Source organism: Oncorhynchus tshawytscha, linkage group LG14, assembly GCF_018296145.1.
Source record: "Oncorhynchus tshawytscha isolate Ot180627B linkage group LG14, Otsh_v2.0, whole genome shotgun sequence".
NCBI lineage: Eukaryota > Metazoa > Chordata > Actinopteri > Salmoniformes > Salmonidae > Oncorhynchus > Oncorhynchus tshawytscha.
The window spans coordinates 22463828-22479563 of NC_056442.1; the positions used below are offsets into that span (position 1 = coordinate 22463828).

At 41.3% G+C, this 15736-nt stretch overlaps 1 long non-coding RNA gene across 4 annotated transcripts in view; it reads right to left on the minus strand.

The window, feature by feature from the left end:
- LOC112266768 overlaps positions 1-15736 on the minus strand; it is a 50111-nt gene that overhangs the window by 6401 nt on the left and 27974 nt on the right. The window contains exon 1 of one of the 4 annotated variants that reach the window (XR_002955992.2): positions 10318-10580. The exons of 1 other annotated variant lie outside the window; for it this stretch is intronic. This is a non-coding gene — a long non-coding RNA (uncharacterized LOC112266768). Of the gene's footprint in view, positions 1-10317; positions 10581-15736 lie in introns of those variants that run through there. 2 more of the 4 variants (XR_002955991.2, XR_002955993.2) reach the window with 2 other exon arrangements.

A 15736-nucleotide genomic window follows, 5' to 3' on the forward strand; every position in this document is an offset into this window, starting at 1 on the left:
CTTTGTCCAAAAATAGCATCTGGAGGGTAACAGGTATCATAAGGTTGATAAAATGGTCCACCACTCAGTTAATGAAGTACTGAACACTAAATGTGTTTTAAAAGGGTACATCAAGTGGAATCGATAGAGGGGGATGAGAATAGAAACACGGCGGAGAGACATGTGCATGTAGCTACTGTGGGAACATGCCATGTACAATGTAAACTGCACGATGTGAACGGGAATACCCTGAGTGCTGTGAGGGCAGAAGGGGGAACAAGAACAATCCAGAGCATCTGGTTAGTCACTGTGGCATTTCTACCCTGTGTCCTATTCTGACGATCACAGCTGCATGACCTATATTATACAACACAGTCAGGCATCGTCTCCCTCTCTCCTATGGGACTCACCAATGTTTGTACGGAAGACGTCCTCAAATAACTTACCGAGTCAAACTATACCACTCACGATTAAAATCCATGAACAATTTTAAAAAGGTGCAGTAAACCACCTACGGGATTTCATAACCATATACAATATGATAAGAAAATATATTTGCTGTGGCTTTTTCTTTGTGATCCTTGCAAATGTGCAGCCTTGAACTTGCTAAATGATTCACCAGACAAGAGCGTTCCTGTTGTTATTCTGAGGAACGTTCGGAGGACACGGCCAGGTTTGTTTTCTTCACCCCTCTTCACCTTGCCTGGCTTAAAACACACACCCATTTATCAGCTAAAGTCTGACTTGGCCCACCCAGCTCTAACATATGGCTGGACCAGCCAGACGGGACAACTGCACGTAGTGATGGCTCAATCATTTAGCTGTTCCTTGTCCCCGCGCCTCATTGCCCCCACAGTCTCCACAGGGACAGGCTCGATCCATCAGGAGGGGACACGGTCATCATTCTCTTACTCCCATCTGCCACTAATAAGAAGAGAGAGGAACCAGGAGGAACCACCGGGCTCCCTCCACTACACCTCCTATCATGAAGAGTGATCAGGGAGAACTTGGTGTCCACCAAAGTTTCAATTGAACAACAGTTAAAGTTGTGTAGAGTTGTCACAAACTGTCAGAAACCGTATCAGGGAAGTGTGCAAATGCTCACCTTTAATTGCCACTGGCACGCTAGTGAAGTGTGCTTTTTACGGATGACTCAACTTCAGCGTTGTGAACAGAGTGCCCCATGATGGCGATGGGGTTATGGTATGGGCAGGTATAAGCTAGGGACAAAGTACACAATAGCATTTTATCGATGGCAATTTGAATGCACAGAGATACCGTGACGAGATCCTGAGGCCCATTGTCGTGCCATTCATCTGTCGCCATCACCTCAGCATGATAAAGCATTGCCCCATGTCGCAAGGATCTGTACACAATTCCTGGTAGCTCAAAATGTCCCATGTTCTTCCATGGTCTGTATACAGTGCCTTGCAAATGTATTAATCCCCCTGGGTGTTTTTCCTATTTTGTTGCATTACAACCTGTAATTTAAATAGATTTTTATTATGTAAATGGACATACACAAAATACTCCAAATTTGTGAAGTGAAATGGAAAAAAAAATAAAACATTATAAAACATTAAAAACAGAAAAGTGGTGGTGCATATGTATCACCCCCTTTGCTATGAAGCCCCTAAATAAGATCTGGTGAAACCAATTACCTTCAGAAGTCACATAATTACTTAAATAAAGTCCACCTGTGTGCAATCTAAATGTCACATGATCTGTCACATGATCTCAGGATATATACACCTGTTCTGAAAGGCCTGAGAGTCTGCAACACCACTAAGCAAGGGGCACCATGAAGACAAAGGAGCTCTCCAAACAGGTCAGGGACGAAGTTGTGGAGAAGTACAGATCAGGGTTTGGTTAAAAAGATCCAAAACTTTGAACATCCCACGGAGCACCATTAAATCCATTATTAAAAAATGGAAAGAATATGGCACCACAACAAACCTGCCATGAGAGGGCCGCCCACCAAAACTTACGGACTAGGCAAGGAGGGCATTAATCAGAGAGGCAACAAAGAGACCAAAGATAACTCTGAAGGAGCTGCAAAGCGCCACAGCGGAGGTTGGAGTATCTGTCCATAGGACCACTTTAAGCCGTACACTCCACAGAGCTGGGCTTAACAGAAGAGTGGCCAGGAATAAGCCATTGCTTAAAGAAAGAAAGAAACAAATGCATGCTCAAGTTTTCCGTTTTTTTGGGGCTTATTTCTTGTTTGTTTCACAATAAATATTTTGCATCTTCAAAGCTGTAGGCATGTTGTGTAAATTAAATGATACAAACCTCCCAAAAATACATTTTAATTCCAGGTTGTAAGGCAACAAAATAGGAAAAATGCCAAGGGGGTGAATATTTTCGCAAGCCACTGTACTCACTGGACATGTCACTCATTGAGTAAGTTTGGGAAGCTCTGGATCAACGTGTACAACAGCGTGTTCCAGTTCCCGCCAATATCCAGCAACTTCGCATAGCCATTGAAGTGGAGTGGGACAACGTTCCACAGGCCATGATCAACAGCCTGATCAACTCTATGCAAAGGATATGAGTCGTGCTGCATGAGGCAAATATTGGTCACACCAGTTAGACTGGTTTTCAATATCTGGTAAATTTGCTAATAATCACATGCCCAACCTACCTTCAAAAGTATTTGACAATCATATTGTATTCGAAAAACAGTTTCCATTATAATTTGTCACAATAAATAGTTAGACAACAAATGTTGTCAATCTTTAGAAAATGTCTCCTATATCTGCTGTTTCCATTACACGGGTTGCAATGATTGCTTCTGTCAAATAAACCCGGGTTAATGGAAACCTGCCCAATGCCTCTCAATGGTGAGGATGTGTCTAAGGCCCTGAGCTACTGTGAAAGACTGCAGAGACACAGGCCCAGTGAGGGAATGACACAAATTACTTTGATTGGCTCACAATGAGCTCTGTCTGTCCCTAGAGGCCAATGAGAAACCCATTGAAACAGACAGAAGGAAGCAGCAAATTAAGACTTGAGGTTCATCAATAGCGATCGCTGTTAGGAGTTGTAATTAATACTCTCTAACAAGGCAGTGGGAAAAGAGCCAAGCATTCACTGGCAGGCTGGGGAGCCTAACTGACAAGCTTCTGTTTCCTGTCACAACACGAGAGGAGATCCCAGCTAAATAAAAATCATGTCTTTGATTATGTCATCCCAGTTCTATTTCAGTGTGCTATTAAACCCTGGGAGGAACACACAGGTAAGGGCACCCCAGTGCCACCAGAGACGTGTGTTGTCATGTAGGGGTCGACCGATTAATCGGAATGGCCGATTAATTAGGGCCGATTTCATGTTTTCATAACAATCGGAAATGGGTATTTTTGGACACCGATTTGGCCAATTTAAAAATGTTTTTATTATATATTTGTTTACACCTTTATTTATTAGGCAAGTCAGTTAAGAACACATTCTTATTTTTAATGACGGCCATGGAACGGTGGGTTAACTGCCTTGTTCAGGGGCAGAACGATTTTTACCTTGTCAGCTCGGGGATTCAATCTTGCAACCTTACAGTTAACTAGTCCAACGCTCTAACCACCTGCCTCTCATTGCACTCCACAAGGAGCCTGCCTGTTACGCGAATGCAGTAAGCCAAGGTAAGTTGCTAGCTAGCATTAAACTTATCTTATAAAAAACAATCAACCAATCAATCATAATCACTAGTTAACTACACATGGTTGATGATATTACTAGTTTATCTAGCGTGTCCTGTGTTGCATCTAATCGATGCGGTGCGTATTTGCGAAAAAGGACTGTCCTTGCTCCAATGTGTACCTAACCATAAACATCAATGCCTTTCTTAAAATCAATACACAGAAGTATATATTTTTAAACCTGCATATTTAGCTAAAATAAATCCAGGTTAGCAGGCAATATTAACCAGGTGAAATCGTGTCACTTCTCTTGCGTTCATTGCACGCAGAGTCAGGGTATATGCAACAGTTTGGGCCACCTAATTTGCCAGAATTTTACGTAATTATGACATAACATTGAAGGTTGTGCAATGTAACAGGAATATTTAGACTTATGGATGCCACCCATTAGATAAAATACGTAACGGTTCCGTATTTCACTGAAAGAATAAACGTCTTGTTTTCGAGATGATAGTTTCCAGATTTGACCATATTAATGACGTAAGGCTCGTATTTCTGTGTGTTATTATGCTATAATTAAGTCTATGATTTGATAGAGCAGTCTGACTGAGCGATGGTAGGCACCAGCAGGCTCGTAAGCATTCAGCATGCAGCTCTTTGCTGTGCTTCAAGCATTGCGCTGTTTATGACTTCAAGCCCATCAATTTCCGAGATTAGGCTGGTGTAACAGATGTGAAATGGCTAGCTAGTTAGCGGGGTGCACGCTAATAACGTTTCAAACGTCACTCGCTCTGAGACTTGGAGTAGGTATTCCCCTTGCTCTGCATGGGTAACGCTGCTTCGAGGGTGGCTGTTGTCGATGTGTTCCTGGTTCGAGCCCAGTTAGGTGCGAGGAGAGGGACGGAAGCTATACTGTTACACTGGCAATACTAATGTGCCTATAAGAACATCCAATAGTCAAAGGTATTTGAAATACAAATGGTATCGAGAGAAATAGTCCTATAATTCCTATAATAACTACAACCTAAAACTTCTTACCTGGGAATATTGAAGACTCATGTTAAAAGGAACCACCAGCTTTCATATGTTCTCATGTTCTGAGCAAGGAACTTAAACGTTAGCTTTCTTACATGGCAAATATTGCACTTTTACTTTCTTCTCCAACACTTTGTTTTTGCATTATTTTAACCAAATTGACATGTTTGATTATTTATTTGAGGCTAAATTGATTTTATTTATGTATTATATTAAGTTAAAATAAGTGTTCATTCAGTATTGTTGTAATTGTCATTATTACAAATAAATAAAAGAAATCAGCCGATTAATCGGTATCGGCTTTTTTGGCCCTCCAATAAATTGGTAGCGGTATCGGCGTTGAAAAATCATAATCGGTCGACCTCTAGTGTCATGACAGGGACAATAAATGTTGAAGTTAATAACATACAGGCTCCGCGACTGTGTTGTTTTGCATGATTTTACCTCTTGATGCTACCCATCCCGGATCCGGGATCGTGACTACGGCTCAAGCTCATTAGCATAACGCAAAATGCGAAAAAATATTCTTAGAAATATTTAACCTCCACACCTACACAAGTCCAATAGCTCAAATGAAAGATAAACACCTTGTTCATCTACCCAGCAAGTCAGATTTCTAAAATGTTTTACGGCGAAAACATAGCACACATTTATATTAGACCACCACCGAAACAAAAGGCAAGCGGCGGCCATTTTGTCCCAGAAAATATAAAATTTAAAAGTAGGATTAAAAAATAAATAATTCACTAACCTTTTGAAAATCTTCATCAGATGACAGTAATATTACATGTTACACAGTACATTTTTTTTTGTTCAATAATATGCCATTAATATCCATAAATCTCTGTTTACAATGACGACATTTCAAAAAATGCTACTCAAAATGTCCGGAGAAATTATGATAGCTCCGACAGATAACATCAGATAACAAGCAATAAACATGACTAAATATACATGTTCTACATATAGTTACAAAGATACACTTCTTAATACAACCGCTGTGTTACATTTATTTTTAACGTTACAGAATTCGTTCACTAGTCTATGCTATGAGTCGGCGCTCAGATATTAGCAGTGTCTCCTCTACGTTTGGAGTCCACAGAAATCCAAAATAACCACATAAATATTCCCTTACCTTTGATGTTCTTCGATCAGAAGACGTAGAAGGAGTCATACTTACCCAATACATCGTTTGGTTTCAAGTTGTGCGTCTTTGTATTAGCATATGCTAACAGCTTCAGCTGAAATGCACCCAAAATAACTTCTGCTCCTTCTGGTCCCGCACTCTTGCGCATCAAATCTTCAAAATTACATATTATATGTCGACTAAACTGGTCAAACTAAGTGCAGAATCGAGCAAAATGATGTTTTTATCATGTAAAACAATGATCATCGCGAACAAACGAACCGGCTTCAATTGGTGTCTATTGGAAAAGAACGTTCCCCAAATCGGCCGCGCGCAATAGAGTGCATGTATGTGAGAGTGAACCGGGCATTTTCGCCCGCCAAAGGATGAGGGAGCACGAAATTCAAACAATGAACGTGCCAATTGAAAGCAGACATCGCGCTGAACAAATACATACTGTTCCCAGATCGGTAGCTGCCTGGGAAGGGTGGGGGCGATGACGTCAAAGTTGACCCAACTTTTCTCTTGACAAGAGAGAGTTTGGGAGAAAGGCTGCCCTGAGAGTTCTGCTTTACATACAGACATAATTTAAACAGTTTTAGAAACTTTAGAGTGTTTTCTATTCAATAATTATTATTATATGCATATATTAGCAATTTTGGAAAAAAATATTTTCAGTTTACTATGGGCACACACTTCCTCCAACGGGGGCAGTATTCAGCCATAAGCTCAAGAGGTTAACCTCTCTGGGATATGTGGGACGCTAGCGTCCCACCTGGCCAAAAGCCAGGGAAAATGCAGAGCGCCAAATTCAAATAAATTACTATGAAAATCAAACTTTCATTAAATCACACTTGCAAGATAGCAAATTAAAGCTACACTTGTTGTGAATCCAGCCAACATGTCAGATTTCAAAAAGGCTTTTCAGTGGAAGAAAGTTATGCTATTATTTGAGGGTAGCACCTCTGTAAACAAAAGAGAGAAAGCATATTTCAACCCTGCAGGCGCGACACAAAACGCAGAAATAAAACATATAATTCATGCCTTACCTTTGACAAGCTTCTTTTGTTGGCACTCCAATATGTCCCATAAACATCACAAATGGTCCTTTTGTTCGATTGATTCCATCAATATATATCCAAAATGTCCATTTATTTGGCGCGGTTGATCCAGAAAAACACTGGTTCAAACTTGAGCAACGTGACTACAAAATATCTCAAAAGTTACCTGGAAACTTTGCCAAAACATTTCAAACTACTTTTGTAATACAACTTTAGGTATTTTGTAACATAAATAATCGATACAATTGAAGACGGGATGATCGGTGTTCAATACAGGAAGAAAACAAACTGAAGCATGCTTTCTGGTCACGCGCCTCTATCTAACAGTACACTTCAAGTGACCCTCATTCAAGATGGCCGTACTTCTTCATTACACAAAGGAATAACCTCAACCAATTTCTAAAGACTGTTGACATCCAGTGGAACCGATAGGAACTGCAAGAAGGTCCATTAGAAATCTGGATTCCCAATGAAATCTCATTGAAAAGAGAGTGACCTCAAAAAAAAAATCTGAAATGGTTTGTCCTCGGGGTTTCGCCTGCTAAATAAGTTATGTTATATTCACAGACATGATTCAAACAGTTTTAGAAACTTCAGAGTGTTTTCCATCCAATACTAATAATAATATGCATATCTTACCTTCTGGGGATGAGTAGCAGGCAGTTGAATTTAGGCATGCATTTCATCCGGACATGAAAATACTGCCCCCTGTCACCAAGAAGTTAACTGACTTGCCTAGTTAAATAAAGGTTATGAACAAATTCTTATTTAAAATAATAGCCTACCCCGGCCAAACCCTCCCCTAAACCCAGATGATGCTGGGCCAATTGTGCACCGCCCTATGGGAATCCCGATCACGGCCGGTTGTGACACAGCCTGAGAACGAACCAGTGTCTGTAGTGATGCCTCTAGCATTGCAATGCAGTGCCTTAGACCGCTGTGCCACTCATGAGGCCTGATCACACGATGATCACACACACATCAAATGACCAGCTGCCTCTAGCTTTGAGTTGTTGTTTTTTTCTTTTATCCAAATACTATTCACCAGACAAACGATTACAGTTGATGGTATCAGGTGTGCTGAAGTTTGTGTCAAAAACGTGTTCCACTGAGGCAACTAAAGATGAACTGTCCACCAAAACATATATCACAGTCAACAAACATCTGGTTCCCAAATAAAGCTCTGGTGATACTCCACGGCATTCAGAAACCCATAAAGAGTAGGACACTGGATATTCATAGCAACTCCTTTTAGCAGAGACAATAACCAGCTTAGGTTCCAGGGAGGCTTCTGAAGGTGTCATTCCATCCATACATGAGCTATAGAGTTGTCAGAGGACATTGTCACTGAAGTGGAGGCAGGGTGAGATTTCACCATTCAATTCTTCTTTTAATGATCAGTAGGTCTGATAAAGTCTCCCTCACCTCACCAATTATCAGTGCAGATAAAGAAACCTAATCTAAGGAAGGCTCGGGTACAGCCCATGGTGTCAAAGCGAAAGTTCTAAACAAGGACCTTTCTCACAGTGGAAAATTATTTGTATTATGATATCCAAAATCCAGATGGTTTAGGTATCATCTTCTAAGAGAGAATAGAAAATAAACTCACATGGTCACACAGAGGAGGCCTGTGTGAGGGATGAGAGAACATATCTATGAAGCATCCTGAACGTCATAGTTATTCACGTATGCATAGCAGCACTTAAGTGATCTCTTACAACAGAGGTTCATCATCTGTCTCCACTCAAGTGCTGTGGAAACAATTGAGTGAATGAGGGGTCCAGACACGTTTTGTTGTTGTTGCTTTCACTTGTTTTTCAAGAACTTACCCTAACCAGCGATTCATTTCCTCATAAACAGAGGCTCTGAAAAGACATGAACAAATGCTCCAAAAACACCCAAATACGTCATTTTAGAAACGGAAACACTCTCAGTATAGGGATGCAGGTCTTTAGATGTTGTACACATGAAACTGTGTCATTACAAACCTTATCCGCAACGTTATATTCAATTTAGTTGCGACTCGAGTGATACCTCTCTGTCCAGTCTACAGGTTACTGCCAAAATAAAGGAAACACTTGAGTAAATGAGGGATACAAAGTATATGAAAAGCAGACGCATCCACACAGGAAGTTCCAGACATTTGTAGAATCGATGCCAAGGCACATTGAAGCTGTTCTGGTAGCTCTTGGTAGCCCAACATATTAAGACACTCCATGTTGGTGTTTCCTTTATTTTGGCAGTTACCTGTAGCAGCAGGTTACTCTGAGAATGGACAGCTGGTAACGGCTTGCGTTGAACAAAATGGATATAACGTTGCGGAAAATGTTTGGAATGACAAAATGTAATGTGAACAACATGTAAAGACCTGCATCACTATATTGAGAGCTTTTTTGAGTATTTGCGTGTTTTTGGAGCCTTTGTTCATGTTTCTTCAGAGCCCCCATAACGCACAACGACGATGAGAAAATGTATTGCTGGTTGTGTTTAAGATTCTTAAAAACAAGTGAAATTGCAAAAAAAACTATTTCTGGACCCTTGCATTCCATTTACATAAAAATGTTTGAAATGGTTGTAAAAAAAAAGATAAGAAATCTCCATAAACTTCTTAAAATGATTTTTTTTTATTAGTGCCAAGATTTTACAGAGAATAAAGGAAGGCCGTTTAACAGATTTGAGTGCCTGTAGTTCCCCTTTTTGTTTTCGTGGTCAAGACAGAGCCAGAAATAACTAAATATCTATATATGGTTGAAGTTTAACTATCTATCCTCATTACCCCTGTATCGCAACATCAATGAGTAAGACAACTAGCAGTTGTGACCTATTGGTCTTGTTTGTTCACATTTTGTATGCAAAGTCATGCTTCCAATTCCAAACATCTTAAAACATAGGGATGTGTCAGAATAATTCTGAGAACAACATTTAATCCCTGGTCTAATTATTTATTTACCACGTCTCCACTCACACGAGAGAGAAACGACTGACATAAATGGGGCTGTTGTCAACCCAGCAAAAATGAAAGTGACGGTTATATCAGCTTAAATGTTAATACCACCATGTAAAGTCCGTCATGAGAGTCAGTCAACCAGCTCAGAAGGCTAAAAGCCTAGGTCCTTTTGCCATGCACCATTAACTTTTCAATGCATTTCACAAGTCACATGCACCAATCGTACTTTGTTTAGCATGTCCCAAACAATCTCTGCCCATGTGTTCGTTCTTCAATGTGCATTACAATCACTAGGCAAGGTGATTGAAAGCGCAAGAGGCGCTTCAAGTGAAACTGACTGCACCGTGAACCGCATTCGCCACACTGTCAGCCAAACAAGCAAAGTGCAAAGTTGAGCTACGTTAGAGGATGCAGGGACAACGAAAGACACACACAAAGTCGAGAGTCGACCCAGGGGAACGGGTGATGGGGACGAGACGTAATATTTGAGGAGGGGGAGAGAGTGGGGAAAAAGGAAGAGAGAGAAGGTGTGAGTACCTACTGTAGGCTGTTTCAGTAGACTCCTCTACCACCTGCTGTATCACCGGAGGGCTGCGCTGCGAGTGCTGATTCACCACAGAGAGGGGGATTTAAAAGGAGAGCGCTCTACTCAGACGGCACTGAGCAGCGATTGGACCAGTGCAGAGAGACTAAGTCATGGTTGTGTTGGTCTGGTCTGCATGAGGGAGGGGCAAGGGATGCAGAGAAACAGGGGTGAGTCTATCATTTAGCAGTGGGACTTCAGTAAACAGATTAAGGTCAATCTAGAATGATGCGGTCGCTTAGAGATAACTCTCTGGGAATCTAAAGCCCCAACAAACAAAGTCCACCTGGTCCCAGTCCCCTTGGATCTGACGTGGGTACAGCCACACTAAGTCACCATTTCCCCAGCAGCCTCCCCCTTTGCAAATAATATCATTATTACACTAATGTGTAAAGCCCTGCAAAGACAGTTGACACGATGGACTCCTGACATGCACAGTAGACATCCTGACATTGCTGTGGGCCTTGGCTCTGATGGACTAATTAAGTTTAAACTCTCGGTTCCATTCAGGGAAGGGGAGAGAAGGTGGCTAATCAGGCAATGGAGCATTATGATCTTATGTAATATTACTTGGTTGAGAGGAGATGGAGACACATGAAAAGAGCCGATCGTGAATCGGGGGATGAAGGGAGCTCATCTTGGAGAAGGTGTGGGGTCAAACTAATCAGAGATGGGGAGTATTATGCTACATGTAATTGAAATATGTATTTAAATAACTTGAGTATTTTGCAATTTTTAATTCACTGGCTTGAACTACAGTTCAGTTTATTTTGTAACCATATACACTAGAGAACTGTATTTTGTATTTTCTAAATACTTTTCAGCAGTCCTGATTAAAAAAAAATATATAGTCTATTTCTAAAATAACTTGAAATTGAAAAAAACGGTGTTCACACATGTATTTGTTCCATTGACAACTGCAGAGGATATTTTACTTAAATAGTCTATTATTTTTATACATTTTTATGCCTACTTTAAATATATTTTCTGTATTTTAAAAATGTATTGTTGACAACAATATTTAGTATTTTATTTTTATAATTTCTTTATGGTATTTTATAAGATACATTTTGATTTATCTTTGCCCATCTCTAGTCATTCAAATGTGTACTTCTTTGGGGGTGGAGCTAATTAGAACAATAATACCCAGCATGCTTTGAAAGTGGTAATTTCAAATCAAATCAAATTTTATTGGTCACATACACATGGTTAGCAGATGTTAATGCAATTGTAGCGAACTACTTGTGCTTCTAGTTCCGACAATGCAGTAATAACCAACGAGTAATCTAACCTAACAATTTCACAACAGCTACCTTATGCAAACAAGTGTAAAGGGATGAAGAATATGTACATAAAGATATATGAATGAGTGATGGTACAGAACGGCATAGGCTAGATGCAATAGATGGTATCGAGTACAGTATATACATATGAGATGAGTAATGTAGGATATGTAAACATTATATTAAGTGTCATTGTTTAAAGTGGCTAGTGATACATTTTTTACATGTATGGCAGCAGCCACTCAATGTTAGTGGTGGCTGTTTAACAGTCTGATGGCCTTGAGATAGAAGCTGTTTTTCAGTCTCTCGGACCCTGCTTTGATGCACCTCTACTGACCTCGCCTTCTGGATGATAACGGGGTGAACAGGCAGTGGTGGTTGTTGTCCTTGATGATCTTTATGGCCTTCCTGTGACATCGGGTGGTGTAGGGGTCCTGGAGGGCAGGTATTTTTCCCCCAGTGATGGTTGTGCAGACCTCACTACCCTCTAGAGAGCCTTACGGTTGTGGGTGGAGAAGCTGCCGTACCAGGCGTTGATACAGCTCGACAGGATGCTCTCGATTGTGCACCTGTAAAAGTTTGTGAGTGCTTTTGGTGACAAGCCGAATTTCTTCAGCCTCCTGAGGTTGAAGAGGCACTGCTGCACCTTCTTCACCACGCTGTCTGTGTGGGTGGACCAATTCAGTTTGTCGCTGATGTTTACGCCGAGTAACTTAAAACTTTCTACCCTCTCCACTACTGTCCCGTTGATGTGGATAGGGGGTGCTCCCTCTGTTGTTTCCTGAAGTCCACGATCATCTCCTTTGTTTTGTTGACATTGAGTGTGAGGTTATTTTCCTGACACCACACTCCGAGGACCCTCACCACCTCCCTGTAGGCCGTCTCGTCGTTGTTGGTAATCAAGCCTACCACTGTAGTGTCAACTGCAAACTTGATGATTGAGTTGGAGGCGTGCATGGCCACGCAGTTGTGGGTGAACAGGGAGTACAGGAAAGGGCCCAGAACGCACCCTTGTGGGGCCCCAGTGTTGAGGATCAGCAGGGTGGAGATGTTGTTACCTACCCACACCACCTGGGGGCGGCCCGTCAGGAAGTCCAGTACCCAGTTGCACAGGGCGGGGTCGAGACCCAGGGTCTCGAGCTTGATGACGAGCTTGGAGGGTACTGTGGTGTTAAATGCTGAGCTGTAGTCGATGAAAAGCATTCTCACATAGGTATTCCTTTTGTCCAGATGGGTTAGGGCCGTGTGCAGTGTGGCTGTGATTGCGTCGTCTGTGGACCTATTGGGGCGGTAAGCAAATTGGAGTGGATCTAGGGTGTCAGGTAGGGTGGAGGTGATATGGTCCTTGACTAGTCTCTCAAAGCATTTCATGATGACGGAAGTGAGTGTTACGGGGCGGTAGTCGTTTAGCTCAGTTACCTTAGCTTTCTTGGGAACAGGAACAATGGTGGCCCTCTTGAAGCATGTGGGAACAGCGGACTGGGATAAGGATTGATTGAATATGTCTGTAAACACACGAGCCAGCTGGTCTGTGCATGCTCTGAGGACGCGGCTGGGGATGCCGTCTGGGCCTGCAGCCTTGCGAGGGTTAACACGTTTAAATGTTTTACTCACGTCGGCTACAGTGAAGGAGAGTCCGCAGGTTTTGGTAGCGGGACGTGTCAGTGGCACTGTATTGTCTTCAAAGTGAGCGAAGAAGTTGTTTAGTCTGTCTAGGAGCAAGACATCCTGGTCCGCGATGGGGCTGGTTTTCTTTTTGTAATCCGTGATTGACTGTAGACCCTGCCACATACCTCTTGTGTCTGAGCCGTTGAATTGCGACTCTACTTTGTCTCTATACTGACGCTTAGGTTGATCTGTTTTACATTTAGGTCATTTAGCATCCAGAGCGATTTACATCCAGTGCATTCAACTAAAGTAGATAAACAACCACAGATCACAGTCATAGCAAGTCAAACATTTTTGCTACCATTACTGAGAATATTTTTGAGGTTAAGGGGGAAAATTGCAAATGCATTTTGAAAATAGATACTGTACTTGCAAAAGTATTTTGTATTTTATTTTGATACATTAGGCTTTAGGGTACATTGTAATTGTCTTTTGTAAATCTTTTACTATTATTTAGTAAAAGATTGTGTTTAAAAGAGGGAGAGAAGCAAAACAAGAAAATAAGGACTTGTATATATGTAACCACCAGCCTGTTGCGCCTGCATTAACATGAATTATGGATGCCATCACAAAGAAGCTAAAATATTCAAAAGGTACCAATTATGTAATGACATTCTACGCTGGGGAAACAATGGACCAACTCTCTCACATGAACAGCTCCTTCTACCCCTCGTACATTTATGACGGGTGTTAAAAATACATTGACAACCACAAAAACAAGCCCAATTTGTTACAGTACAGAGCCCTTTGACCGAAACCAGACAGTTTACAGTGTAATTAGCCAGCTCTAAAGTGCTGTTATGTAGAAATTGAAGGGGCTGTGGCTCGTCTCCCGTGCCCCTTCTGAGAAGCGAGGGGAAAAGGCTGCAGAGCAAGCAGATGTTTCTACCCTCTGTAACATCTGTCTGAGCGATAGGTAATCAGTTGCAGAACTTTACTGTTTGTCCCATTTTAGTAGTACACCTCAAAACAAAGTGGTGGACACATTTTAAAGGTAAGAGCATCAGCGAGAGAAAAGGCATCAGTCTACAATAGAGTCTTGGGCATATTTATTGTTGAAAAATGTGGAATATAAATATTGTATGTTTCAAGCAGCTTCAGCTAGAAAGAGATGAGCCGTGGGGGCGAATAGTGTGGCATTCTGTTGTCTAAACTGTCAATGTGACAGAAAGTATACACAAAACAAATAGGGAAAAGTGCAGACCCAGTTTTCTACAGATAGATTACCCCAGATGACAAGTGTAAAGTACTATATGTAGTGATGAGTTTCCAACATTGACCTAAACAGATTATGGGGGGGGATTATAATTGTCCATCTAAATGTCCTTGAGGGTGTCCTCATTTGCTTTGGCAATGTTAACACGTTTCCCATGCCAATAAAGCCCCTTGAATTGAATTGAAAGGATGTCTTCATGAAGTGACAGAGACAACAGTGGACTTTTCTACATCACACCAGTCTGTCTATCCACCCACTTAAAGTCCAATCTCACTGATTTGGCATGTCTCGGTGTGTAGCCTACTCTTGAGGTGAGCCATATTGTCCACAATTTGTTTTCAGAACATTCACTGGCAAAAACGTACAGGAAAAAAAATGGGCGTGTGTTATGTTTTATTGAAGAGCCCCTGACCAGGGAAATGCACTCAGAACATGACAAGTGGCTGGATTTGGCCTGGAGCGAGGGCAGAAAGGACGGGGTACACAGACTTGTTTTACCCCACTTCTAAAAATGTCAACTGCACACTCATATATACAAAAACACACACACACACACACACACACACACACACACACACACACACACACACACACACACACACACACACACACACACACACACACACACACACACACACACACACACACACAGTCAGTCAGTCAGTGGCGTAATGTACTAAAGTGAAAAAAGTACTACTTACAGTTGAATTCGGAGGTTTACATACACCTGAAACAAATACATTTAAACTCCGTATTTCGCAATTCATGACATTTAATCCTAGTAAAAATGTGCTGTCTTAGGTCAGTTAAGATCACCACTTTAGTTTAAGAATGTGAAATGTAAGAATAATAGTAGCGAGAATGATTTATTTCAACTTGTATTTCTTTCATTACATTCCCAGTGGGTCAGAAGTTTACATACACTCAATTAGTATTTGGTAGCATTGCCTTTAAATTGTTTAACTTGGGTCAAACGTTTCAGGTAGCCTTCCATAAGCTTACCACAATAAGTTGGATGAATTTTGGCTCCTGACAGAGCTGGTGTAACTGAGTCAGGTTTTATAGGCCTCCTTGCTTGCACACGCTTTTTCAGTTCTGCCTACAAATTTTTTATAGGATTTAGGTCAGGGCTTTGTGATGGCCACTCCAATACCTTGACTTTGTTGTCCTTAAGCCATGTTGCCACAACTTTGGAAGTATGCTTGG